Genomic DNA, 27,036 nt, shown 5'->3' on the forward strand with positions numbered 1-27,036 from the left:
AGAAACCCTCCAGCATGTTTAGGAGATACTATTCTCATATGTTCTTTCACTTAGGGTCACCCCCTTCTCATCTCTTTCCACATTTCAGAGATAGTTCTGGAGAAATGCCCTCAGAAATCTCTCTCCCCCATCAGTTCGTGGTTCTTCCCTTTCTCTGGTGTTGCTCCCATCATCCCTGCTTGTGAGAAGCTAAGGTTACCCTGTCAGAGTTTCTGCTTCACGGCGGCTATCTTATCCTTGCTATCATCCTCGGTTATCTGGCCCCAGAAATTCAATGGAAATTACTTAATGGAAATGACAGTTAGTTTATGTCCCTGAAAAAGGAGTGCTGAGTGTCTTGGGAATCAACAGCTCATACTCTTCTGAGAGATAAACATCTTCTGTTGACTGGCCCCAAATGTGGCAAAGCAATTCAGCCAGGGAGCTGGAGGAGATTCCAGCTGAGAGCTGCAGTATGAAATGATTCGAACAGGAGTTCCAGAGTATACCCAGGGGATGTCTGCATGCCGAAGCTTAAAACATGGCATAGTTGAGCATTAAGACAATGCCAAAGCCTTGCAAACACTCAGTTGTGATTCCTATTACCTAGAAGCAATGAGATGGGTGTCTAACAAATTGTTCTTGCCTGAGTGTCAAAGCCAGCAGGAAATTGCCAACATCTCAGCCAGTCTGCCTTGTGCCTGAGGAAGTTTAACAGCACATCACTAAAATTTAATGAGAGACAATGGAGTGATAAATTTTGCCTCATCAATTTAGAGTTATTATGTCTTAGTAACTGAGATCAAATTCCAAGAGACAAAAATTTTAAGTATCGCCTTAATTATTATAGGTAACTAAAAAGAAAACTTTTCTGTTAAATGTACATTTTTTTTAATTGAGGGGCAAGTTGTAAAAACAGTGCACTAATCACAAAAGCATTGGTCCTGCCAGTATTTATCCCAGAGAGTTACTAAGAGTTCCATCTAATCTTTCTTGCGGACATCATCAGGTGTCCCCTCCCTTCTATGAGAACTGACCAGTGTTGTTCAGAGTACCCTTCCCCTTAGCCACAGCTGATTGGACCAGGAAGTAAGTTTGGCCCAGGCTGGGCCAATCGACCTCTCTGAGAGCGTCGCTAGGGCCAACCCAAGGCGGCTGGCTCTGGACTAGGTCCAAGGAGAAGAAGAGGCAGCCAGTGTGTGGACAGAAAGAAATGAAGACTGCAGAAATGTGAGTCCTTGCACTGCTGGAGAGACGGAAGGACTGACTGGCATTGGTGACTTTATAGTTTATGGTTTCTCTCTGTTGCGAAACCTGACTATACCTCCTTCCTAGGATTCTTGAGATTATTTCCATGTGCTTCCAATTACATTGCCTGAATCTTTGGTCATTTGAGTGAGTTTCTGTTCCTTCAGAAAAAAAGTAAGCAGGAAATGTTCCTTTAAGATTCCCCCTTTAATGTCAGTATCACTTACAGCATCCCTTGCTACTCTAAAAAAAAAAAAAAAAAAAAAGAAAAATTCCCAGCATCTCAGGGATTTCACATAATAAAAATATAGTCCTTGCTCATACAACAGATGTGGATGTTCAGTGAGTGGCCTTTCAGCTGGTCATACAGGCATCCAGGTCCCTTCCATCTTGTGGCTCATCATCCTTCGGGGTCTCCTGATTCTCTTTAGGAATTTTGCTTCCAGCTGGCAGACCAAGAAGGGGAGAATTGTGGGAAATCATGGAGAAGTTGTTATGGTCAGGCCTACAAGTGGCTTGTAGATGTTTTCCCAGAAGCCAGTCACATGGTCACACCCCGCCACATGGGAGGAAGAAAAAGGAATATTTTAGATACAATGAAAAGAATAATAATTAAAACAACACCAATACAAATAATTATAGTGGCGATTGGTTTTCAAGACTTGCCATGTGCTGGGCACTGTGTATAGTAGTTTTTTTTACCTACTTTTATCATAGAAACACAGGTTTAGAGTAGTTAAGCTATTGGCCCAAAGCAGGCATCTCTATGTGACTGGTAGTCAGAGTCCAGAGCCCAAGGCCATCACCACTGAACAGGACCCAACTCAAAAGTTAACTATATTTGGGGGACAAGGAGCCCAGGCTATGTTCCTCAAGGATAAGAGACCACGAGGATAAGGGAGCCTTGCTGACAGCCAGAGCCAACCACCAAGCATGTGAAGGAGGTAATATTGGGCCACCAGACCCCACCAAGCTCCCAGTTGACTGCTGCCACATGGCTGAACCCAGGGGACATAGGCAGAAGAACTTGCCAGCTGAGTCCTACTCAAATAGCCACCATGCAGAATTGTGAGCCACTAAATAATTGTTCTTTCCAGTCTTTAAAAAATATATATTATGATAGCTAATATACATATGTGTTCATTATTTTATTATAGTATTTTATTATATTTATCATATATAACATTACATATTAGTAACACATATACTAATAATAGTTACAGTATTATATGGTACAATATTATACAGTATACGTAAGTAATATAAAAAATATAATAAATTATTATGTATAATATTATATATCTCCTACTTCCTACATTTTGCAAACATTCATCGAAACTTCACCTCCTGAAAACATTTGGTCCAAATGTTTTGACTTGGCACATAAAATCTTCTTCACTCAAGCCCCACAGTGCACCTCTCTCTGGGGGCAGCCATCTGGATTGAGACCTCTTCTTCAATCAGGCAACAGGCTATCTATCCTCACCCACATATAGATGTGGATGCTTTGGCTAGAATTTTATCACTAAAAGATCCAAGGTAGCAAAAACGAGTCATGTGACCGGCTCCTAAATTTTAATACCTCCAACTCTGTAGTGGAGCTACTCCCTCTGCAAAAAAAAAAACAAATTTCAACTCAAATAAACCTGTTGTGGATCTCTAACTTAAAAACTGTGGACGCGGGTGAGGTTTTCAGACATCTACGCATCTGTTCACTTTTAAGCTAAAGGAAGTCATTTCTTTGATCTTTAAAAACAGATGAAAGGAAATGATAGATTCTAGGGCTGGTAGCAGAGTGTACCAACAGTAAGGAAGGAAGGGCTAGAAAAACAAGGGATGTCATATGTGTCACTCATATGTGGATCTTGATAAACTTAACAGAAGACCATGGGGGAGGGGAAGGGGGAAAATAGTTACACGCAGAGAGGGAGGGAGGCAAACCATCAGAGACTCTTAAATACAGAGAACAAACTGAGGGTTGATGGGGGGGTGGGTGGTGAGGGAGAAGGGGAAATGGGTGATGGGCATTGAGGAGGGCACTTGTTGGGATGAGCACTGGGCACTGTATGTGAGGGATGAACCATGGAAATCTACCCCGAAAACCAACAGCACAATTTATACACTGTGTGTTGGCCGGTTTGACAATAAATTATATTGAAAAAAATAAAAATAAAAAGGGATGAGGTCCACATAAAAGGGACATGAGTGAATTCCCAATGGCCAAAGCTGAAACAACTTGAGGAAGAAATACATAGCATGGAATTGGATTATCCCAAAGTATAAAATAAATATCTATGTGTCCATACTGATATGAATAGATAATTAAATGAGTAAATTTTTAAAAGATGAGGAGGGAGAGAGAACTTCCTTAGAGAATTCCAAATACTATACATAGACACTCTCCCTCCGGGAGGTGGAGGTTAATCTCCCCTCTGAGTGTGGGCTAAGCTTAGTGAATTATTTCTAAAGAGAAGATCGCGAAAAGCTGGGGAGATGTGACTTTACACTGAAGAAATCGGGCAAACCTCACCTTGGGGGAGGCGATCAAGGTTAACATGCCTGGTGAGTCACGTGGATAGCGGGTATCCTAGACATGATATTGGTGACATGGGCATTTCAGCTCTGTGATATTCTTCTCCAAGACCCATGTCCCCAGTCTAACCATGAGAACAACATGAGACAAACCAAATGCATGGAAGTTCTACAAAACACCTGGCCAGCAGTCCTTAAAATCGTCAAGGTGGTGAACAGTAGGGGATGTTTGAGAAACTAACAGACCAGATGAGACCAAGGAGAGATGATGACCAAATGTAGTGCGAGGAAGGATCCTGGAACAAAAAGATGATGTTGGGGGCAAGACTAGTGAAATCTGAAGAAAATGTAGGGCTCGGGGCACCTGGGTGGCTCAGTCAGTTAGGCGAATGACTTCAGCTCAGGTCATGATCTCGCGGTTTGTGAGTTTGAGCCCCGCGTCCGGCTCTGTGCTGATAACTCAGAGCCTGGGGCCTGCTTCGGATTCTGGGTCTCCCTCTCTCTCTGCCCCTCCCCTGCTCATGCTCTGCCTCTCTCTGTCTCAAAAATAAATTAAAAAACATTAAAAAATTTAAAAAAAATGTAGGGCTCGACTCATAGTGATGTATCCATGTCGGGTTCTTCCTTGTACCAAATATATGATGGTTTGTAAGATTTCCATTGTAGGGGAAACTGAGTGAGGGTATATTGAAATTATCTGTATGGTCTTTGCAACTTTTCTGTAAATCTAAAACTATTCTAAAATAAGAATTTTATTTATTTTTTAAAAAGCATGTGCTCATGGTCATTAACAAGCAGAGTAGGCCATTTGAATGCTGTGGGATAATCTGAATTGACATAGTTTAATGGTTTTCTTCTGTCTGATTCTGTTGCTCTCAGCCTGTCATTGCATATGGTGAATGTGAATGATTCTCTGTTATTGGGCCATTTGTGCAATTGCATAACTTGAAATTATTTGCAGTATCACTTTGAGAGCACTTATATTTGAGTGATCTGTGCTTGAAATTAATATTTATAGCCTCCACAAATCTCCATGTTGCATATAAAAGGATGCTGCTGGATTTTTTTAGATGGTTTGTCTCCTTCCAAATGAGGTAGCAAATATTTCCAGCTTTCACCTAGCATGACCTGAGAATATGCAAAGAAAAAAAAAAGTAAACTAGAAGATAAATGAAACCTAACTTTATGCTCACTGATTACATTTTTGAACATTATGAGCCATTTCATTTAAGAACAGGAGCATGGCGTATGATCTACACGTTTTTTTGAAGTTGATAAATACTTTTAATAATTTGTAAGGCAATTTACCGATAATCTGTGATCACCTGATTACAAACACAGTAGATGATTCTCTCTTCTAGTTATCCATTTTCTTTTAAAAGCCTGGTCCCACATATTGAAAGCTCATAGATCTTCAGCTTTCCAAATAATTTTTTTTAGCTTTCCCAATAATTCTTGACGGACTTACTGTTATTTAAGTCATTGCATTCAGTAATGGCAATGTTTTTCTTATCTTTAATACAGGGCTTTGAAACAAAATATAAAGCTTCCATATGGCTATTTCATGGATCTTGGGATTCGTCAAGGTCTAAGTAGGTTGATAGGATGAAGTGTAATAATCCATATACTGCCTGAATACAATCCTCTCCCAGACTTCCAGATGTAGAGAAAGTTTTACCAGTTTATCAGGATGGAATATTAAACTAAGCTTATTCCTGCTTTACTCTCAGTGTATGAGTCAGAGTCCTCAAGAGAAACAGGACTGACAAGCTGTGTGTATGCATAAAAGGATATTTTAGAAGGAGTTGTCTCGTGTGATTATGGATGCTGGAGTCCAAAATCAGGATAGGCCAGCAGGCTGGAGTTCCAGGCCAATGTTCCAGGGTTCAAAGCCAGTTTGTTAGACACACAGGAAGAAACAATGTTGCAGATAAACCCTGAAGGCAGTCTGCTGGAAAATTCACTCTTGCTCTGGGGAAGCTGGTCTTTGGTCTGTTCAGACCTTCACCTGACTTAATGACGCCCATCCACCTTAAGGAGAACAATCTGTTTACCCCAAATCTGTCAATTTAAATGTGAAACATCCACAATACCCTCATAGAAACACCCAGAAGAGCGTTTGATCAAATATATGGGCACTCTGTGGCCCAGCCAAGTTGACACATAAAATGAACCATCTCACTCAGGATCCCTTTATAAATTTGGAGTAATAAAAATAAAGGACTATTATGTGCCTTGACCTGTTCTAGATCAACTCTCTTCCATGAAATCCTCACTTCAGCCTACCAGGATAGGTTTATTATCTTTCACAGATGAGTAAGCAGAAACTCAGAGTTACTTGCCTATAACCTTACACCGAAGAATTGTTTGAGCTCTGATCGGGACCCAGATTTATCTGCTTCCAAAGTTCACACTATTTCTTGAGATAGCACTATTTCTTGATGGGTGAACTGCTCTCACTGTCTTCTTGGTGGCCCATGTGTCTTAGATCTCCCAACACTCACCCAGAGTCTCAAACAGGATCCTTGGTTTCTTTTATTTTCTATGGACTGCCCAGCCTGGGAGTGAGCTGGGGAGGTGGAGAAAGGCTGCCAGAGAAATCCTGGCCTTTGCCCAGCCCAGGAGAGAACAATAGTCTTTGATCAAGATAATTCTCTTCCCATAAATAATTGCTTTAAAATCATCTCAGTGTCAGGGCCCCTGGGTGGCTTGGTTGATTAAGCATCTGACTCTTTATTTTGGCTCAGGTCATGATCTCCTGGTTCTCCACATCGGGCTGTGCACTAACAGTGTGGAGCCTGCTTGGGATTCTCCCTCTCTGCCCCTATCCTGCTTGACCTCTCTCTCAAAACAAATAAAAAAACATAAACATAATAATAAAATGATCCCGGTGTCTCAGTTGTCAAGGTTTTTCTTTGTTGTTTTATGTGTTTGTTTATGTTTCATTCAGCTCCATTGAACACTTATTGTTTTAGGCTCTGTATGAAATGCTGGGGATCCAAAGTATCCTCAAATAATTTCTGATCTGCAAACATATATAAATTATATTTGTTGGAATGGAAAATCCAGCCCTTGTTGCTAAAAAAAAAAATCCTGAACAAATTTTTAACCACCACCATGTTAGTTATGATGATCACAACCAGTAGCCACACAGACAACCTCCCAAATCCCACTGGTGTAATGAAAAAAGCTCATGTCCTGTCATTCAAAGGTCAACATGGATTGTTAATAGCGGCTATCTGATGACCTAGGAATCTAGGCTCCCCTCAACTTGCATGCCAGTGTCTTCCGTGGCAGAATAAGGTCCCCAACGATGTCTACACCCTAGTTCTCAGAACCTGTCCATGTTACCTTGTACAGTAAAATGGACTTGGTAAATGTGATTGAAGTTGACGTGGGATTGCCCTGGATTACCTGGGTGGATCCTTAGGAGGATTCATTTCCCAGCTGAACCTGAGAGAGATGTGACCACAGGAGAAGGGTCAGACACAGATGTGAAAAGCATTTGACCGGCCATGGCTAGCTTTAAAGATGGAGGAAGGAGCCACAAGCCAAGGAATACAGGAGTCCTCTAGAAGCTGAAAAACTCAAGGAAACAGATGCTCCCTTGGGATCCCCCAAAGGAACTCAGCCCTCTCAACATCTTGATTTTAGCTCACTGAGACTTATATTGGACTTCCGACCTCCAGGACTGTCAAATAGCAAGTCTGTACTAGGACACCAACTTTGTGCTCATTTGTTACAGCCGCACTGAGAAAGTAATACAGCTTCTGAATCTCTCTGGCAGGGAAATTAAGGAGGGAGGAAGCACACAGAATCTTCAATTTCCCAGAACACAAGGGCTCACCTTTCCTTTGGCCAACCCTTGAAGAATTCAGCCAAGTCAGGTGAAGCTGGGCTCCTGGGAAATATGGAGGAAGCATGGATATTTGGTGAGCACGCAATAGTCTTTGCCAAAAGGATCTGGCACTATTTTGGGCACATGAAAGAGAGTAGAAAAATCAACAATGATACAATGAACTTGTCTCAACTGCCTAAATGTACCCAGAGGGGCTGATCTGGATTAGAAATAGCACCCACACAACAGGTGGATAACTCCTTTTTGGGCTTATATTCCTTTCTTCTACCCCAGGTCTGGAGTAACTATGGAAGAAATGCATAATTAGGTTTAGAGCCACGTGCATATTTCTCAAACATACTGTTTTCTAGCCCAAAAGGTTTCCCATCCTCTTTAGCCAAATTTAAACTATCCATTATTCAAACACTATACTTTAGGTAAATGATGATTTCCAGAGTGTGATTATTTGAAGCATCTATGTATATATGTTGCTAGTTTGGACCTGGTCTGAAACAGAGCTAATAATTGGTTATACAATTGAATTTCCTTGAAATTGACTTTGCATTAAGTAAGATGAGAAAATGAAAATGTAATTGCCTTAATGGATTAGATAAAAGAAGTCCATTTGAAAGTTTCAGGGGAAGGTATAAGAAACACTTTGGAAAAATATCTTCCAGCATCTAGGAGGTACTTGGTTAATACACCCAACTCCTACCTTCTTTCTTTTTTTTTTTTTTTAATGTTTGTTTTTGAGAGAGGGAGAGAGACAGAGTGTGAACAGGGGAGGGGCAGAGAGAGAAGGAGACACAGAGTCCAAAGCAGGCTCCAGGCTCTGAGCTGTCGGTACAGAGCCCCACGTGGGGCTTGAACTCACCGACGACGAGATCATGACCCAAGCCGAAGTCGTGCGTTTAACGGACCGAGCCACCCAAGTGCCCCTTCCATTCTTTTATCTGTTGTAACTATAGGTACTAGATCTAGTTAGGAAAACACCTGCAAGTTGCTATTTGCTGTTATTCGTCTCAAAACACTGAATGACAGAAGAGCACTATATATTATTAGCAGGTTGGAATTAGGTTTTTCCCTTGTTTTAAATTGGTAGGTTTCAAATTTTTCAGCTTTCTTATCTCAGAAGCTTTATTACATAATTTAATATTTCCCTTCACTGAACTCTCTCAACTTTTGCTTCTGTTGGAAGTTGGCCAGTGCAATATCTGATTCATGCTCATTTCATAGAATCGGTTCCTGTTACGCTTTGAAATATTGATTTGCTCATCATTCCAAATTTAAAACCTGTAATGTACCAGGTTGTCTCTGGTGCTTAAACATGTCCCGGGATATTTGCTAAAGATAAAAATAAGACCCCATCGTTAAGTGAAATTTAGTAACAGATCAGGTTTTTTGGAACCTGAAGCTTAAATTGCTAAAGGGCATCATTACTATTTCATAGTCTGGGCAGGAGAAGCATCTTGCCAACATCAGAATGGGCCTAAGAATGGAGGATTCCATCCTGAGCCGCATTTAAAACTCTGTGTTCAAGTTCATTTATTCTTGGCAAAAGCCAGCTTCCTGTTTTTAACAAAAATGGAAGCGAGAGACTCAGATATCTTATGAATATCAAGTACCTTGCTTACAGAACAGCATTTTGTAAAGTGAAAAATGAATCATAGATGCATGGATTTTTGTTAAGGATAAGTGAAAATAAGAACCTAAGGAAGGAATGTTTTTTATTTATTTTTGTATTTTATTTATTTATTTTTTTATATGTACGTTTTGTTGCTCTTATAATTCTCAGGGTTTCTATCTATCTGTTGGGTCTTCCAACTTCTGAGGTTTTTAGAGCTGTGAGCTCTTTTTTTTTTTTTAAGAAATATTTTTTAAAAAGCTGTGGGAAGTTAATCAAATACTTGGAGGTTCTTTTGATGGGAGCACCTATTCACCTGTTCTTTAATTTTATTCTGATTTTGCTTGTGATCAGATTTGGGCTGGCTTGGCCTTCAAGTTAATGGCATCCTCCAGTTTCAAAGTGATAAAAACTGTGCTACAGGGTGGACGCTTAAACAAAACCAGGCTCTATTACAAGTAACCACTATTCACACGTGCACCATAAACTCCATGTGCATAGTATGAAAAGTTTTGGCCACAGTTAAATGGATTCCCCTTGCTGCATTTTCCACCCAGAAGGGGAACTGCATCAAGTATATGGGGCATAACATTTATATTGGCATGATTCGATTTATTTACCTATTCAAAATACTGTTAATAACAGGTGTGCTTCCACACTGAAAACATTCTTGCCACTTCCTGCCTTTCTGCAGTCATCTATTCAATTAATCCACAAAAATACATGAAGCATTTGCTCTGTGCCCAACCCTGGTCCACAAAATATACTCACATGGTTCTAAAGAGAGAGTTTTTCCCACGTCTCCTTTATGAGTGTTGTGGCAGATTAAGATGGCCAAAAATTCTCTAACCCATCGCCTTCGGAGAGTGTTACGCCCCCAGGTCCTCCGATCTGGGCAGGCTTCTGTGACTTGCTTGGCCAAGAGAAGGTGGGGAAGCGTCATGGTGCGCTTCTCATGCAAAGTCACGAAAGCCTTGCTGCTGCTCCCTTGGTCTTCCAGAAAACTTGCTCTCAGAATCCTGTGTCACCGCACAAGTAGTCTCGGTATTCACAGACCGAGGCTGCCATGCCTGCTGTGAGGAATCCAAGCCACAAGGAGAGGGTCTGGGGATGTCACATGTTGAGAGAGAGGTCAAGGAACACCAAAGAATCAGGTGTGTGTGTGTGTGTGTGTGTGTGTGTGTGTGTGTGTGAAGAAGCTGTCCTGGGAGTCAACCTCCTGCTCCAGTCAACCTACAGTGGAAGCCATGTTCAGCAGACACGGGTCATCCAGTCAAGACCTTCCAGAATTCTGGACTACCAACATTGTGAAGAAAATGAAATGGTTGTGTTAAGATTCTAAACCATGAGATACTACGTTGCACAGTGACAGATAAGGGAAACAAGACTATGAAAATAGATTACTAAAGTACTACAAACTCACTAGCAAAAAGAAAATCACTTTCCTCTGAAATTTTTTAAAAAGTCAGCAACAGCGGGGGCGCCTGGGTGGTTCAGTCGGCTCAGGTCATGATCTCGTGGTCTGTGGGTTTGAGCCCCGTGTCGGGCTCTGCGCTGACAGCTCAGAGCCTGGAGCCTGCTTCGGATTCTGTGTCCCCCTCTGTCTCTGCCCCTCCCCCACTCGCGCTCTGTTTCTCTCTCTCTCAAAAATAAACATTAATAAAGAATTTTAAGTCAGGAAGATCTATAGTACGTTTATTTCCTGAGCACAAACACTTGAAAAGTTTCATACCATGAAGCCATCCTTCTAAATTCTGGATCTTATGTGACGTCAGTGTTTCATTGATAAATCTAGAAATCACCACCGTGTTTTCCCTCAAAACACTTGATCCACACTTATTAGATTCCAGGTACTATGTCAGTGGACTCAACAGTGAAAAAAATCCCAATTCCTGCCTTGAGGGAATGAGCAGTTGAAGGAAGAGGACAAATATTCCAAAAGGCAGTTGTGGTTCAACACAGTGAGAGCAAGCGTAATGGTGCTTTTTAAATATACAACAATAATACATGTATATATTGCATATTATTTATATGTTATTTACATTATATTATTTGTATAAAACATTGTTTTGGCATTCATTCTCTCAAAACCACATCTTTGACATTATATATTATCATTTGAATATAACGTATCAGTCATCCAATGCTTAATCCTTAGTTATCATTTTAAGTTTGTATTTTTTAATTTTTTTTTAAGTTTATTTATTTTGAGAGGGAAAGAAACAACGTGTGAGCAGGGGAGGGGCAGAGAGAGAGGGTGAGAGAATCCCAGGCAGGCTGCCAGGGCAGGGCCTGGCATGGGGATTGAACTCACAAACAGTGAGATCATGACCCTAAATGACTGAGCCACCCAGGCACCCCAAGTTTTTAGATTATAATAGAATAAAGTTGAGTAATGAGGATGCCGAATTTTGTGCTTTGAAAAAATGTCTTGACTCAGGGCACCTGGGTGGTTCAGTCGGTTAAGTGTGCGACTTCCACTCGGGTCATGATCTCCTGGTCTGTGAGTTCAAGCCCTGCATCGAGCTCTGTGTTGACAGCCCAGAGCCTGGAGCCTGCTTTGGATTCTGTGTCTCCCTCTCTCTCTGCCCCTCCCTGTTCGCTCTCTGTCACTCTCTCTCAAAAATAAACATTTAAAAATTTAAAAAAAAAACTGTCTTGACTCAATACCTACATTTCCTGATAAAATGACACGCAAAATTTTTTTTTCTGTAAGAAACTCTACCGTATATCTATCTATCTCATTCCCAACACATTCCAGATTCATGATTTTCTTTTTAGCTTTAGAAAAGAATGATGTATTTATTAAGAAGGGAGGAGAAGTAATCACCGCCCATACTTGAGAACAAACTCTGTATTCTTCTTCCATATCTTTACCTTCAACTTGACTCTTGGAAATGTTGAAAAGCAAGATTCAAGAAAGCTACACATAGCTGCAGAATATTAATAGAAACGTAATAAAGACTAAGTCCTCTGCCCTTCCCACCTCGTCTCTAGTATTTCCATATGTCAATTGTTAAATGGGTTGACCTCACTTCAGACTTTATTGCTTATTGATTTAAGAAATATGTCTGATGAAATTACCCTTTCTAATAGTATGTGGGAAGATTTCTAAATTATGTGAGTGTTAAATTTCATTTGTATAGAGCGTGTGTTTTATTATGTCAAAGACTAGAGATTGTCAAAACTGGGATTTCTAAGTGCCTTTCCAGCTGTTGAAATTTAAGTTTCCAGAATCTTCTGGTGCTCTCCCCACAACATTGTTCTTGTGAATAGCCACACTGGCACACAGAACTTTACACACACACACACACACACACACACACACGGAGTAGATGCACAAGTTTTTGTATATGTAGGATAATTAAACCAAGTGGAGGGAAAGGGTTCAGAATTAGACAACAGGAAAGAAGTTGAGTTTGGAGTGAGGAAGGGAATTACAGAAGAGAAATGGCAGGGCTGGGCCCATCATCTGACCCAGTGCCTGAGCTTGTTTAGGGGACTGACTCGCAAGAAGTCACATAAAGGGGAAGAAATTAAAAACTGGAGGAGACTGTGTTCTCCTTCCTATAGAATTTTTATGCCTCTTTAGGAATCCTTTCTGCAGCTACCCGCAAGATCTTCTGGGCCCATTACTAAGTGATGGCATGTAATCACTCGTTCCACAAGCATTTATTGAGCACCACCTGCTCAGTGGGAAAAGTAGTGGAAGGTGGGGATCCTATCTCTCTCCACACTCTGATAAGATGCCAGACGGGAACAGCACTTAACCATGGCCACGTTCTCAAGGTCCAGGCTTCTGAAAGCAAACAGTCCATGGACAAGTCAGCTTGTCCTCAGTCCCCTTCTGGGGCTATTTCAGTGCCCCAAACAGTATCAGGTGGCCTATTGAAAAGGAGGCACATCATATGAATCAAGAAGATGACTAGGTTATCAGGGATGAAAATCTATAATCAAAAAAAGAAGGCACACCTTGGCTGATGGGTTAATATTTGCAGGTGATTATTACCATTTAACTTGCCCACAGGGCTGTTTCCTTTACTTCTTTTTAACCAGCTGTTTGTTGACATTCTTCCTTTCCTTGGACTTGGGCCCCACTTGGGCCCACTTGGGCCCCACTTGGGCCCCACTTGGACTTGGGCTCCACTTGGTTGAGGAGTCTTGACTTTTCAGTCTAGTTTTGTTTTCCAAGGTCAATCAGGAGGTAGAGACATTATTTACTCTTTGTTTTTCTCTCTTTGGTGAGGGCAACAAGACAATTCTCAGTTCCTTTTTTCCTGTCAATTAAATGTAATGTCATTGTAGGAATAGTTATGGGAAATGTTTTCCTGTAGAATTTTTTTTCTTATATCTCAATACTGTTCTCTGTTCAGACATGGGGACTGAGAAAACAAGCACCAAATATTCTGAGAAAATTGAAGGAGGATGTGCTCTCAGAACTTGCCTGGGTGGCTGTTGCCAGGAGAGCATGGCAAGACCACGCTTGTTCTTAGAGTCCAAAGTGACAGCAACAACCAAATCAGTAAGATTTGGAGTTCTCTAGATTATTGTGTGGGCACTTAAAATAGTTAACTGGGGGCGCCTGAGTGGCTCAGTCACTTGTGTGTCTGACCCTTGACTTTGGCTCAGATAGTGATTCAGGGTTGTGGGATCAAGCCCTGCGTTGGACTCCATGTTGAGTGTGGAGCCTGCTTAAGAATCTCTCTCTCCCTCTGTCTGTCCGTCTGTCTGTCTCTCTCTCTCTCCTCCCCCCACTCTGCCCCTCTCCCCCACTCTCATGCTCTCTCTCTCTCTCTCTCTCTCTCAAAATTAAATAAATAAACAAATAGTCTCCTTTAAAAATGAAATGAAATGAAATAAAATAAAATAGTTAACTGGAAGACTTGAACTAAAAATCTACTTTTTACTTACTTAGATTACCTAATGAATAAAGAGTCGGCAATTTTGCCTCTTCCGACAACACATAGATGTGGTTCCTGCATGATTTAAATATGACAATGAATTAAGCTAAACGTGCATTTTGTTGTTTTTAATTAGAAAAATCAAACTCGTTAGAATTGGTTACAGCGTAACCACCCTTACCAAAATTGCTTGTAATTCTTACTTACATAAGAATAAAATATTCAACAACGAGAACAATGGCCCTTTCACAACTGCTTGTTCCTGTTTTCCTTCCAGTTGCAGACAGGGGAAAGATGTGTGTTTAAAAATATCAGTGGGCTTTGGCAAGGATGCTTTGGTTGGCAAAGCAATTCCCCAGCAGCTACACACTGTCGGACAGTTTACTGTCATTCTCTATGCATCTCTCGATGCTGGACTTAAAAGTTTGGTCGTTCATTAACTTACATGGTATCTTCTAGAAGTCATCATGGCCTGAGGATGTGGCCTCCCATGCACCTGCAGATGCTGCCACGGTGGGTCACTACACATGCAACAGGAAAGGGCAGTTTGGGAGAGAGTTTTCACAGAGACTTGGGTCCTAGGAGGGATGAGCTGAGGACCAGTGTGGGATATTCCTTGGGGGGGCAGAAAGCATCATCCAGCTACTAGCATAGCACCTAGATAGTCCTCCACAAAACATAGAAGTAAGGAGAAACTCAGAAGAGAATAACAAACTTTTATTTGAAAGTGTGTGTGTGTGTGTGTGTGTGTGTGTGTGTGTAACAAAGATAAGTGTAACTGTTGGCCATAGCCACCTGGAAGAGTTAATATGAAACAAATTACCCCTAAACTGAGTGTCTTAAGACAACAACGTTCATTGTCTCAGAGTTTTTGTAAGTTAGGAATCTGGCAGTGGCTTAGTTGGGTGCCTTTGGCTCAGGGTGTCCCAGAAGGCTGCAATCAAGGAATCACCTTGGGCTGCAGTCCCTTGAAATGTCAGCTAGGGATGGAGGCACTTACAAGGTCACTCACATGGTTGGTCGCAGGCCACCCTCGGTTCCTTCTCCATCTGGCAACTCACAAAATGGCAGCCGGCTTTCATCAGAAGGAGCCAGAGAAGGAACACAAGATGGAAGCCACAATCTTTTTGTAACCTAATCTCAGAGTGAACCCCCACTACTTTAGCCGTATTCCACTTAGTAGACGCGAGTCCCTACATCCAGCCCACACTCAAGCAGAGAGAATTACAGAAAGCTGTGAATGCCAGAAGGCTGAGCCTCTGGGGAGCCCGTTCGGAAGCTGTCCTCCGCACGATGCCATTTTCAAAATTTCATATATCATTACCTCCAAGATGATACTGTGTTTTCTGTTGCATTTATGACCATTTACCAAAAAGTGATGAGAGATGTAAAGGGAGAGAAAGCAGGAGGCTGGAAACTTACATTGTGACAAATCGCCGTAATAGATGCTTATATGATATCTAATCTCCACAAGAGGATTTGGAGGTCGGTCCTGATTACCACCATTTTCTTTTTTCTTTCTTCCTTTTCAATTTTTTTTTTATTTTACTCCTATTTTCAGGTAAGGAAACTGAGGCTCACAAAAACAGACTTTGGATATAGGATTTGTGGCATGATCTTGTACTCCTACAAATAAATATTAAAATCAAAATTTCTATGATTTTTCCATTATATTTTTCTTTTTACCAGTTTCTCTTCAGCTTGGTACTAGAATTGGGTATTTAGAAGAACTTATTTATTTTTTCAATTCTTAAAATAATGCATGTGTACTTTATAAAGTTAAAAAATTATAGACACTTAGAAGTATGGGATAGGGCACATTATGTCACCACATGGCATCCAGTAATGTGTCAGCCTTAGTGTTGTCCGAGCAAGTTTGGGCCAGTAGCAGCGAGGCAGAAGTCAATCTCCATGGTTGTGGAATCTAAAGAAACAGGAGTGCAGCAGACCTTACAAGACCCAGGGCACCAACCAGGTCTTGCTGATTGAGGAAGATTCTATTTAACAACCTTCGAGGTAGCATGGGGCTAGTACTGGTGAAGAGGCTATCAAGGTGACGGCTGATGGCTAAAGGTTAGTGGCTCATTTTTTAGAATTCAACTGTTCCTACCATTTTTATGGGAAGTTTTATATAAAGGTTTGTGGCCTTAAACTGACAAGTGCATGATTACAATCGGTTGTATGGTTCGGAACCCTAAGGTTCTAGAAATGACTGGCACACTTAGACAGATGAATCGGAGACCTAAAGTTAGGCACCTGGAGTGCGGGACCACAGCAGTTTATATCTGATAATGGTTGACATTTGTCAGTAAAACCGACACGCCCTGGCCATCTGCTATGTGCCAGATGCTGTGCAAAGAAATTGGCATATGTCTGCTCATCAAATCCTCAGCAAACTCAAGAGGGAAGTACTATTCTTAGTGTGACTATTTCCATTTCACACAGATGGAGATCCAGAGGTGTAGAGAGGTCAGAAACCTGGATAAGGTCACCGCATTCATTTCCGGGGGCTGCTGCGTCATGATACAAACTGACTATCATGGTACCACGAAGTACCACAAACTGGGTGACTGGAAACAACAGGAATGTACTGTCTTACAGTTCTGGAGGTCAGATGTCTGAAACCAAGGTGTCAGCAGGGCCATGCCCTCTTTGAGATTCTTAGTAGGTCATTTCCTGGCTCTTCTGAGCTTTTGGGAGTGGCTGTCAATCCATGGTGTTCCTTGGCTTGCTGCATCATGTTCCATCTCTGCTTTGGTGGTCACACAGACGTCTCTGCATGTCTCTGTGTTTATACAGCACTCTGTGTGTGTGTGTGTGTGTGCCCACTGATTTCCCTTTTCATGTAAGGACATCCATCATATTGGATTAGGGACCACCCTAATGATTTCATCTGAACTTGATTCCATCTACAAAGATGCCGTCTTCAAATAAGGACAAATCCACAGGTATGGGGTGGGGGGTAGGACTTCAACATATCTGTGATGGTTAATTTTGTGTGTCAACTTGAGTGGACCACAGGGTACCTCGATCAAATGTTTCTGGTGTGTTTGTGAGGGTTCTTACAGATGAGATCAGCATTTGCATTGGTGGGCTCCATAAGTAGATGGCCCTCCCCAATGTGGGTGAACATCATCCAATCCATTGAAGGTCTGAATAAACAATAAGGTGAAGGAAGGAGGGGTTTGCCCCCCCCCCTTTTTTTCCTGCCTCTTTGTTTGAGCTGGGACACCTCACCTCATCTTCTCTTGACCTTGGCCTGGGATTAACACCATTAGCTTCCCTCATTCTCAGGCCTTCAGATTCAAAGTGATTTACACTACTGTATTTCCTGGGTCTCCAGCTTGTAGATGGCAGACCACGGGACTACTAGTTCCCATAACGCGCTAGCCAAGTTCTCAAAATAAATCTGCTTTGGGAGATGTGTGTGTGTGTGTGTGTATACATCTGTTTCTGTTTCTCTGGAAAACCCTGATCAATACAATATCTTTTGAGGGGACACAATTCAACTCATAACGGTAATAAATGACCAAGCCAGGATGCACACTTCCATTTGCTTGAGTCAACAACCCAGCCCATGTTCTCACCAGCATACTACATTTTCTTAACTAGTGTTGGATAACACTTGCCATGGTGTGATTTGCAATTCTGACACATTCTCTTTAGGAACAATGGTCTTAGCTGAAACTGAGAGAAAACTCACTTACATTAACTATCAAATGATAAAAAGTGACCGATAAAAAGTATTATCAAAGAGTTTATATTTTATAAGTTACTGACAAATCAATTTTCTTCTAATTTACGTAGGACTAATATTGTAGGTGAGAATATAACACAGATGGGCCTGACCAGGTTAGGTCAGGCTGTGAGATCATCCAAGATTTTTTGATATGGCAAATAAAGAACTACTTATTTTTTCTAGAATAATTTAAAATTTTGAATTCATAATTAATTAATGTGAGTTATCAATATTGGAGGAGAATTATTGACATTGTAATACTAAAGTATGCAAGTAGGGGTGCCTGGTGGCTCAGTCTGTTAAGCGTCTGACTTCGGCTCAGGTCATGATCTTGCGGTTCATGAGTTCAAGCCCTGCATTGAGCTCTCTGCTGTCAGCGCAGAGCCTGCTTGGGATCCTCTGTCCCCCTCTCTTGGCCTCATCCCCACTTGTGCTCGTTCTCTCTCTCTCTCGAAAATAAATATTAAAAAAGTATATCTAAATATATAAATAAGACTGCCTAATCCAAAAGCTACCATGAATAACAACGGAGACCCTAGACAAAAGACGAAAGAACAAAGTGGGAGTTAAATGTCTTTTCCTGGATACGAATGGGAATTTAGGGATGTGGAGATTTGAGAAGAAAGGAAAAAGAAAGCAGGAGAGCACGATGAAGAACATCTACAAATACCTGGAGGACTCTCATGAACAAGAACCCAATATTTAACTTAAGTATTTAGAGTGTGATATAAAAATACCCTTCAACTGCCCCCAAAGTAGTATCTGTTATGTACAAGGATGTTATACAAAGGTTTTGTTCATGTGAGTGTTTGAGAAGTGGGTGTGTGTGTAAAAGAGAGAGAAAGAGCCTGAATCTGTGTCTGAGAGAGGTGTGAGCATGTGTGTGTGTGTGTGTGTGTGTGTGTGTATGTGGCAGTGAATATTTGTTAGTAAGGGAAAGGTGATGAGCATGTGTGTTCACCTGTGTGTGTTTTTGTATGAATACATGCGAGAAAGAATATGTATCTGAGGTGTGTGAGTGTGTGCATGTGTGAGAAAGAGAGAGAGAGAGAGAGAGAGAAGGGGAGAAGGAACTAGGGGCTAATAAGCACCAAGTCCTCTGTCTGGGTTCAGGGATCACAGAAGGAACAGCATGTCCAGGATGACAGGGAGACACATAACTCATAACTATTTCAACTGAGACAGGAGATTAGAAGGAGCCAGGGCAGACCTCATGCCCTCACCACCTGTGCGTGGGTCTACCTCCCACCTCACCCCTACCTCTCTCAAACCACCAGAGTTTGAAGAACTTGGGAATGAATCTTTTCCCCTTTCCATAAGTCATAGAAAAGGCAGCTGAGCTAAACTTTGCATTTTCAGTAACTTGGAGACTCCAGCTGTCACCAGAGTAGATCACAAAAAATGAATCTAGATACTTAGATTTCAGCAAAACAAAATGATCATCTATAGCTGGAGATGATCCAGGGCGCCTGAGTGGCTTAGTCGGTTAAGCGTCTGACTTCGGCTCAGGTCATGATCTCACAGTCGGTGAGTTCGAGCCCCGTGTCGGGCTCTGTGCTGACAGCGCAGAGCCTGGAGCCTGCTTCGGATTCTGTGCCTCCCTCTCTCTCTGCCTGCCTCTCTCTCTCTCTCTCAAAAATAAATAAACATTAAAAAAATTTATACCTGGAGACAATCCTATATAACAAGCCCAGGTGGTATTTGAATGTGGAGACAGACACCCTCACATGTTCGTATGGTTTGGAGTCTGTCAAGAAGTGAAGGCCAGATGACCCTACACGCTATATCCATGGGCTCACTAGACAACCGGGTCATCTAATGACCTACAGGCTCAAACTGTTGTCTAGCAAATTTCCTTCATTGCTTGAAACACCTAATAAAATGCTAGGGACCCCAAAACTCAGGTTGTTCATGCTCAACCAGACAAGTAAAGCAATTGAGTCCTGACAGTGTAGACTTCATGAGAGTACCTGGACCATAATTGACATGCATTCCATCCTGAAGTTTTGTGGCTGTTGGGGCCTCAGGCTCCGCTTAAACAGCCCCGGGGAGGTGAGAGCTTCCCAGTATAGCAGAGCTGTTCAGAGGTTGAGGTTTGGTATAAAATGGACCTACCTACTGACCCTTCTTATCTTTGGAACATTGTGCTGTTAACCTCACCAAGCTTCCAGATCTTCTCTTTGATGGATTAAACTGTACTGCCTCGTTAAGGTTGCTGTAAGGAACTCACGAGATAACGCAGGCAATACCCTTAAGACAGTGTTTGGCATGCAGAAAATATTTTTAAAATATTGCTTACAATTCTTAGCATCAATGACAAAAGCACTTGGGGGATATTATAATCATGTCCTAGCAGACACCTGTCGTTACGGCAAGAAATAAACTCATTATCCAGAACCTACTGACATTCTCTCTTATGATTTGTTTTCTTTTTCCCTGATGAATCTTGGTTGACCTAATGGAGAAGGCCAGTGGGGGGTTTCCAGATGCGACACTCAAAGGTAAAAGCCACATCACCGTCCTCATTTTCTTCTTCTGATAATCACTCTCACCTCCCGCGAACCAATCAGCGATCAAAACAATTTCAGCGTGGTTGCTGACATGGAAACTTTGGGGGTGCGGTCCGCTTTCCCTGGAGCTGATTCACCCTTGCTTTTTAGCACTGATAAGGAGATATAAATATAACCAGACACTACGTTGAGAGAGAGTGAAAGACAATGGAACCCAAATTCAAAGCAAAACTGGGTGCCCCATGCTGACACTGGGGCTCAGGGCCAATGTCTGGCAGTGTGACAGGAAAGGCTTTTGAAAAAAAAAGGAAAGGAAAGGAAAGGAAAACAGGCAGTAATTGGACACAAGGAACCTTACCACTGGCACCTGGCCTTTGAGGTAATTCTTCTTCTTCTCCCAGGAATATAATAGCCCCATTGTTTGACGAGTGAGTAGCTCAAGAGTGCAATCAGAAAGGGAGAGAAGTCAGAGGAAGAGCACGAAAAGAGGTAAGGTGTGGCCTTTGATGTGTTTCCAGGCCAGGGCTGGGGACCTGCGCTTGGAGAAACAAGCAATGTCAGTGATACTTGTCTTCTCACCTGGGAAGACATTTCTTACATTGCGAATCCTCGCCTTTGTCTGCACAGAGTCCATTAAATCCACTGGGCCCAGCTGTCGTCTGCTGGGGCTTGAAAGCAAAGCACACACTTGGGTTTGACTTTATTGACACGCCTCACTGGCAAAGGCAAGATTGGATAACTTTAGGCTGGGATAAATCGTGTGGGTCCAGCAGCAGTAGGGTGATGTTTCTTTCCACGGCTTATCAGATGTTTTCTAGACAAGTTCTTTTGGTGCATGTGGAACAATACTGAAGTTCAAGAACACTTTTCAGTTGTCGAAAAGGCCAGGGATGCTGTGCTCAGAGGCCAGTGTTCAACCTAGCAGGGGCGTTCACTTGCTCATCGGTCCCACCGGCATTCTTGTGAGACTCTCAGGCACAGGAGTGCTGAAGGTGCCCTAAAAGTAGATGTGAATATCAAGAAATGTCTAGTCCACAAGTGGAATCATGTCCATGCAACAATATGACCATGATAGAAACAGGGCATGCCGTAAAATAAGTAAAAGTTAAGTGTAAGGAAACTATAAAGGAGATTTGGGTCTTTTTTCTTCAATGGAGATGGGATAAGATCAGACAAGTCATGATGAAGGAAATACCATAAGAAAGGGACTTTGAGGGGGCGCCTGGGAGGCTCAGTCAGTTGAGCATCCGATTTTGGCTCAGGTCATGATCTCACGGTTGATGAGTTTGAGCCCTGCATCGGGCTCTGTGCTGACGGCTCAGAGCCTGGAGCCTGCTTCAGATTCTGTCTCCACCACTCTTTCAAATATAAATAAACATTAAAAAAAATTTTTTTAAAAGGAACCTTGAACAATGGGATGGGGTTTGAAATTATAACTGAGAAGTAAATGTCTCTGAGGATAAATGTATACAATTTATATTTGTTTTCCCTTACTCATATTACAATTCAGTATTTATTTGCGTTATAATGGTACATTCCAAGGTTTGAGTGTAGAACACAGAGTATGGAAATACTTATTTGTTTGTTTGCTTGCTTATTAATATTTATTTATTTTTAAGAGAGAGAGAGAGAGAGAGTGCATGATCAGGGAGGAGCAGAGAGAGACGAGGAGGGAGGATCCAAAGAGGGCTTTTCACTGACAGCAGCGAACCCGATGTGGGGATAGAACTCACAAATCGGGAGATCATGACCTGAGCTGAAGTCAGACGCTCAACCCACTGAGCCATCCAGGGGCCCCATGAAATTATTTAAGGGACAGGAAAAAAATTCCTTTTCATTTACCCATTTGGGCATTGGTCCTTATAGTCATAGAAAACAACATTTAAAGTTATTTTAAAATTTTAAAATGATTACCTATTTATTATGCTATTTACCCTTTAGGTAGCAAGCACTGCGTTAAGGTATTGAGAGATAGAATAATATGCAAATATGACAGAAAGCATTACGGAATCAGTAGGTATCTAAAAAAGTTAGGTGTTAATTTTGATGTTCTGCAAAAGTAGGTGAAGGAGAGAAAATAAATTTGCAATCATGATTTTCAAGGCCATATGTGTTCTTCCTTTTCAGGTTGCTTTTGAGCTCTTTGGTATGGACTCCATCTCCTGTTTTACACGGTATTCTAAATTCATTTTCTCCCTGAATAGAGTCTACTTATCAGCCAGGTTTACTTGCACACCGATTAAATGGAAAAACTAGAGTATCCTGTCCAGGCTACAGAAATCCACATTACTTTTGTCTTAATTGTTTTGTATTCCCATACAATTAAGTTCAATAGACATCAGTGCACCTATGAAAGGTCTCTTTAAAGTCATTATAATATAGCTTTACAATTGATTCTGTAATTTGAATGCAAGCTTTTATGCTCAATCATGTATTAAATACACCCCTCTGGTTTCCTCACTTTCAACTACTTTGGCTGAACAGGTGGTGAAGAGCAAAGTCCAAATGCTGCCATTTTGGTGACAAATTGGTTATACAAAGAAATGAAATGAATACTGTCTTGTGAATATGATGCTATAATAAATATGGAGGTTGAATGAGTCCATTTAACAGACCCTTTTTTAAAATGAACTTTTAAATTTGAAATAATTTTAATTTTGCAAAAGTTTCAAAGATAGCTCAGAGTGTTCTTGTATACCCTTCATCTAGTTTCCACAACTATTAACATCTTATGCCTGCTATGGTTTATTTGTCACAACAAAGAAATCAATATTGGTTTATTACTGTCAACTAAACTCCAGATCTCAGGTGGATCTCACCTGTTTTTCCATAAATATCTTTTTTTTTTTTTTGTCTGTTCCAAGATCCAATCCAGGGCACCACAGGCATTTAGTTGTCATGTCTCTCCACTCTTCTCTGCTCTGTGATAGTTTCTCAGTCTTTCCTTGCTTATCATGACCTTGAGAATCTTAAGGAGTAGCCAGGTATCCTGTAGAATGACCCCCCATCTTGGTTGTCTCTTGTTTTCTGCATCATGACACAGGGTTTTGGAAAGAATGGGTGAAGTGCCCTTCTCATCACATTCTATTGGGAGTACATGGTATCCACATGACATCACAGGCTTTTTAATCTTCATTGCATGGCTAACGTAGTATTTCTTAGGTTTCTCCACTGTAAAGGTAATATTTTTCCTTTCTGTCTACACTACCCTCAAGGTTGAAGGGAGGGGAGGGCAACTGAACCTCATCTACTGGAAGGGGAAGTATCTACATATTTCCCTTTAAATTTTTCTGAAAAGACTTGATCTTTCTTTCTTTCTTCATCCATTCCATTATCTTTTTATTTATTTTTTAAAGTTTATTTATTTATTTTGAGAGAGAGACAGAGACAGAGACAGAGAACATAAACAAGGGAGGGTCAGAGAGAGAGACAGAGAGATTCCCAAGGAGGCTCCATGCTGCCAGCAGGGAGCTTGACATGGGGCTCTGTCTCATGAACCGCGAGATCATGACTTGAGCCAAAGTCAAGGGTTGGGCGCTTAACCGACTGAGCCACCCAGGCACCCCTTAATCATTTATTTATATCAGTATGGGTTTATGGATAATTTGGGGTTATAATTCAATGATATGTTATTTATTTTGTTGCTTAGACTATGTCAGATATAGCTAGTGGGAACTCTTTCAGGTTTGCTCTAGTCCCTTTGACATGCCCCTATCCTATATATATGTATGTAGTATGTATGTATATTAATACTTTTATATGTACATAAATAACTTTTGGTGCCCCAAGGTGCTCTTGGCATACCTTGCACATTTCCTTCCTCAGCCCCCAAATCAACAATTTCCCTGAGGAGCTCTGACTAACAGATTCCTTTAACATATTAATGAAAAAGAAAACAAGTTCTCCTTTCAAAATATGTTATTATAATTTGATAGACACATTATTTTAAAACTTTCTAGAAGTTAAAGGACTTTTAAAAATTCATGAATTTGCATTTGCCAAGATAACTATATAATTTTATTAATTCTTGTTTTATTAGGCTATAATGATTCAAAGTATAAATTTTTTTTAACTTTAAATAATTTTTAACAATATATACTTCTAAGGAAGTTCTAAAGGAGTGCAAATGAAATAGTTGATCACATTTCAGTTTTCATACAATTTCTCTTTAGCACATTTACCTCAAAGATTAACGCATCAGTCAGGATGTACCAGGTTATGCTACAGTGACGGAAAACCCCAAATCTCAGTGGTTTGAGACAACGATGGTTTATTCACACTCAGGATCCATGCCCACCTTGGGTGAGTAAGAGGATGTGCTCCATGGTGTTCCCCCCCCCCCCCCAACGCTCTAGGCTGAGCAAGTCTCTACCGTCTGGACTGAGATTCATCGTCTTGACAAGAGGAAGAAAACATTCTTGTGACCAGAAGTGAAACAAGTGACTTCTCAAGTCTCATTAACCAAAGCAAGTCACCTGGCTGTGTCCATCTCGCCATGTGTCCTGAAGGAAGAGAATTAGAAATATGAACAGACAGCTCAAATGATAACCATACTTGGGCACGTGTCTACTGCTAGGTAACCCAGGTCTCCCCAAACTTTCCTGACAAGTAAGATTCACTGGAACGCCTGTGCCACAAGATGGTAGGGAGTCCCATATCTTTCCCCAGTATTTCTAACGCCCTCCCAAGGGGCCTCTACTTTCTTGGTTGTCACTTGTGACCTCTCATCATAAGCTGCTTCCTCAACTCCAAAACGCTGTGTGCTTTTGGAATTATTCTACCGACACAATGATCTATGGAAAGAGTGCAGCTCAGGGAAGGCCCATTAATTTATCCCAGGTACAGGCACTGTCCACTACTCTAATTCTTTACAGGAAGTCTAAAGCTGGACAAAGGTGACTATGAAGGTTTACAGAAAAACCGTGGCACAAACTTGATAAGAGGTAAAATTAGATATTCGCCATTTTTAGTTGCCCATGCTCTTTCCAGAGACAAACACAAAATGCTACTGCATTTCCTTGCTCTATTACTGTATTTCTTCCATAGATACCTATTTTAAATAACATAGTTTTGGATTCTGCTCTATATGCTAACATTATAGAATTTTTAAAACTCCTGCTCTAACGATTCCATAATACTTTATCATATGGAGATTCCACAATTTATTTAAGTAATTTCTCTGATGGCTAGATCCTCATACTGTGAATATCTGTTTTTATACTGAAATAAAGTACTCTGTGATAGATAATTTTGTACATATATACTTCTGTGTATCTCTGATTAATTTCATATCATAAATTCCTGGAAGAGGAGCTACTGAGTCAGAGAATTAACCATTTTCTGCTCTTAATACGTACTGTTAAATTGGTTACCAAAGAGATTCATTTCAGTTTATGTTCTCACCAGCGGAGTATGTGACTAATTCCTCATAGACATTGAATCATCTTGGGAAGATAATTGTTAGTTGTCATTTGAACAACAAGCAGACCCTATCAGGGGAAATAAAAAATACAGAAACGGGCATGGATAGATTGTGAGCTAACATGGTATCATCCTGTATTTTCATGGAAGATCAGTAGAACACCTACTGGGCTGACAAATAGCTGTGATAAATATTAAACAATACTTTGGTTATAATAGACCTAATGTGAAAATAGCCACCTTTGTGAAGTCCTTGCAATCTTGTTACCTGTCTGCTGACATGCTAGTTTTAATAACCTGCTTTCTCAAACACACACAAAAAAGGCTTCTTTGTATGGTTTCACTTGATGTTAGAGGAAACTACCTTTTTATGTAAATAAAAACTAATAAACACAACACAAAGGAACATGACAACAACACAAATCAGCAATTAAGAATCTGATAAAAACGTCTTGGGCATGGAAAAATAATAAAGTTAAAGATAATGGAACAGTTAAAAAAATTGACACTGTCCTAAAAAAAAAATCAGTCCATTTGAGTGAACTAAAAATGTCATAATTAACGTAGAAGAGTTGAATTTCACCCTTCATATAAAGGAGGAGATTTCCATTCTAAAGTTGCCATCATGGAAATCACCTCTGAAACTTAATAATGAGGATTTACTCTCTGTTCATAAGACTTGGAAACAGTTTCAAGTTCCTGCTAAGGGTTATGATTTATAGGACAAGATTTAAACCAGAAGTAGAAGTGACTTATATGATTCCCACATGCAGGCTAGTTTCATAGATTTCTGTGGCTTAGTTACAAAGCCCTATAACTTGTGTGAAAATCACCTACAAATACACAGAAACACATACATACACACATAGCTGTTAAAACAAAACTAGACAATAGAATTTGACCACAAAATCCACAGTTCCTAAACACCAATACAACCCCAATTATTTAACCACAGAAATAACGGAATAATTGAAGCGCAGTATACAATGCATATAACCAGAAATATTAATTTAATATTCATATCCAAAATAGTTCATATCATTAGAAAAATGATACTATATCTTCTCTTCCCAACCGAGCTATCTGGAAGATGCCCTACTACGTTGAATCCAGATTTGACAGACAACATTATCTACTGTAGCGGTATTCCTGTGCCTGTCCTTCTGCAATGTGACATATTTCAAGTTTCTTTCAGAAAATTTGAGGTGTCAGTACTTTGATTAACATATGACAATTCAGGGAAG

Source organism: Acinonyx jubatus, chromosome C2 (genome assembly GCF_027475565.1).
Source record: "Acinonyx jubatus isolate Ajub_Pintada_27869175 chromosome C2, VMU_Ajub_asm_v1.0, whole genome shotgun sequence".
Classification (NCBI taxonomy): domain Eukaryota; kingdom Metazoa; phylum Chordata; class Mammalia; order Carnivora; family Felidae; genus Acinonyx; species Acinonyx jubatus.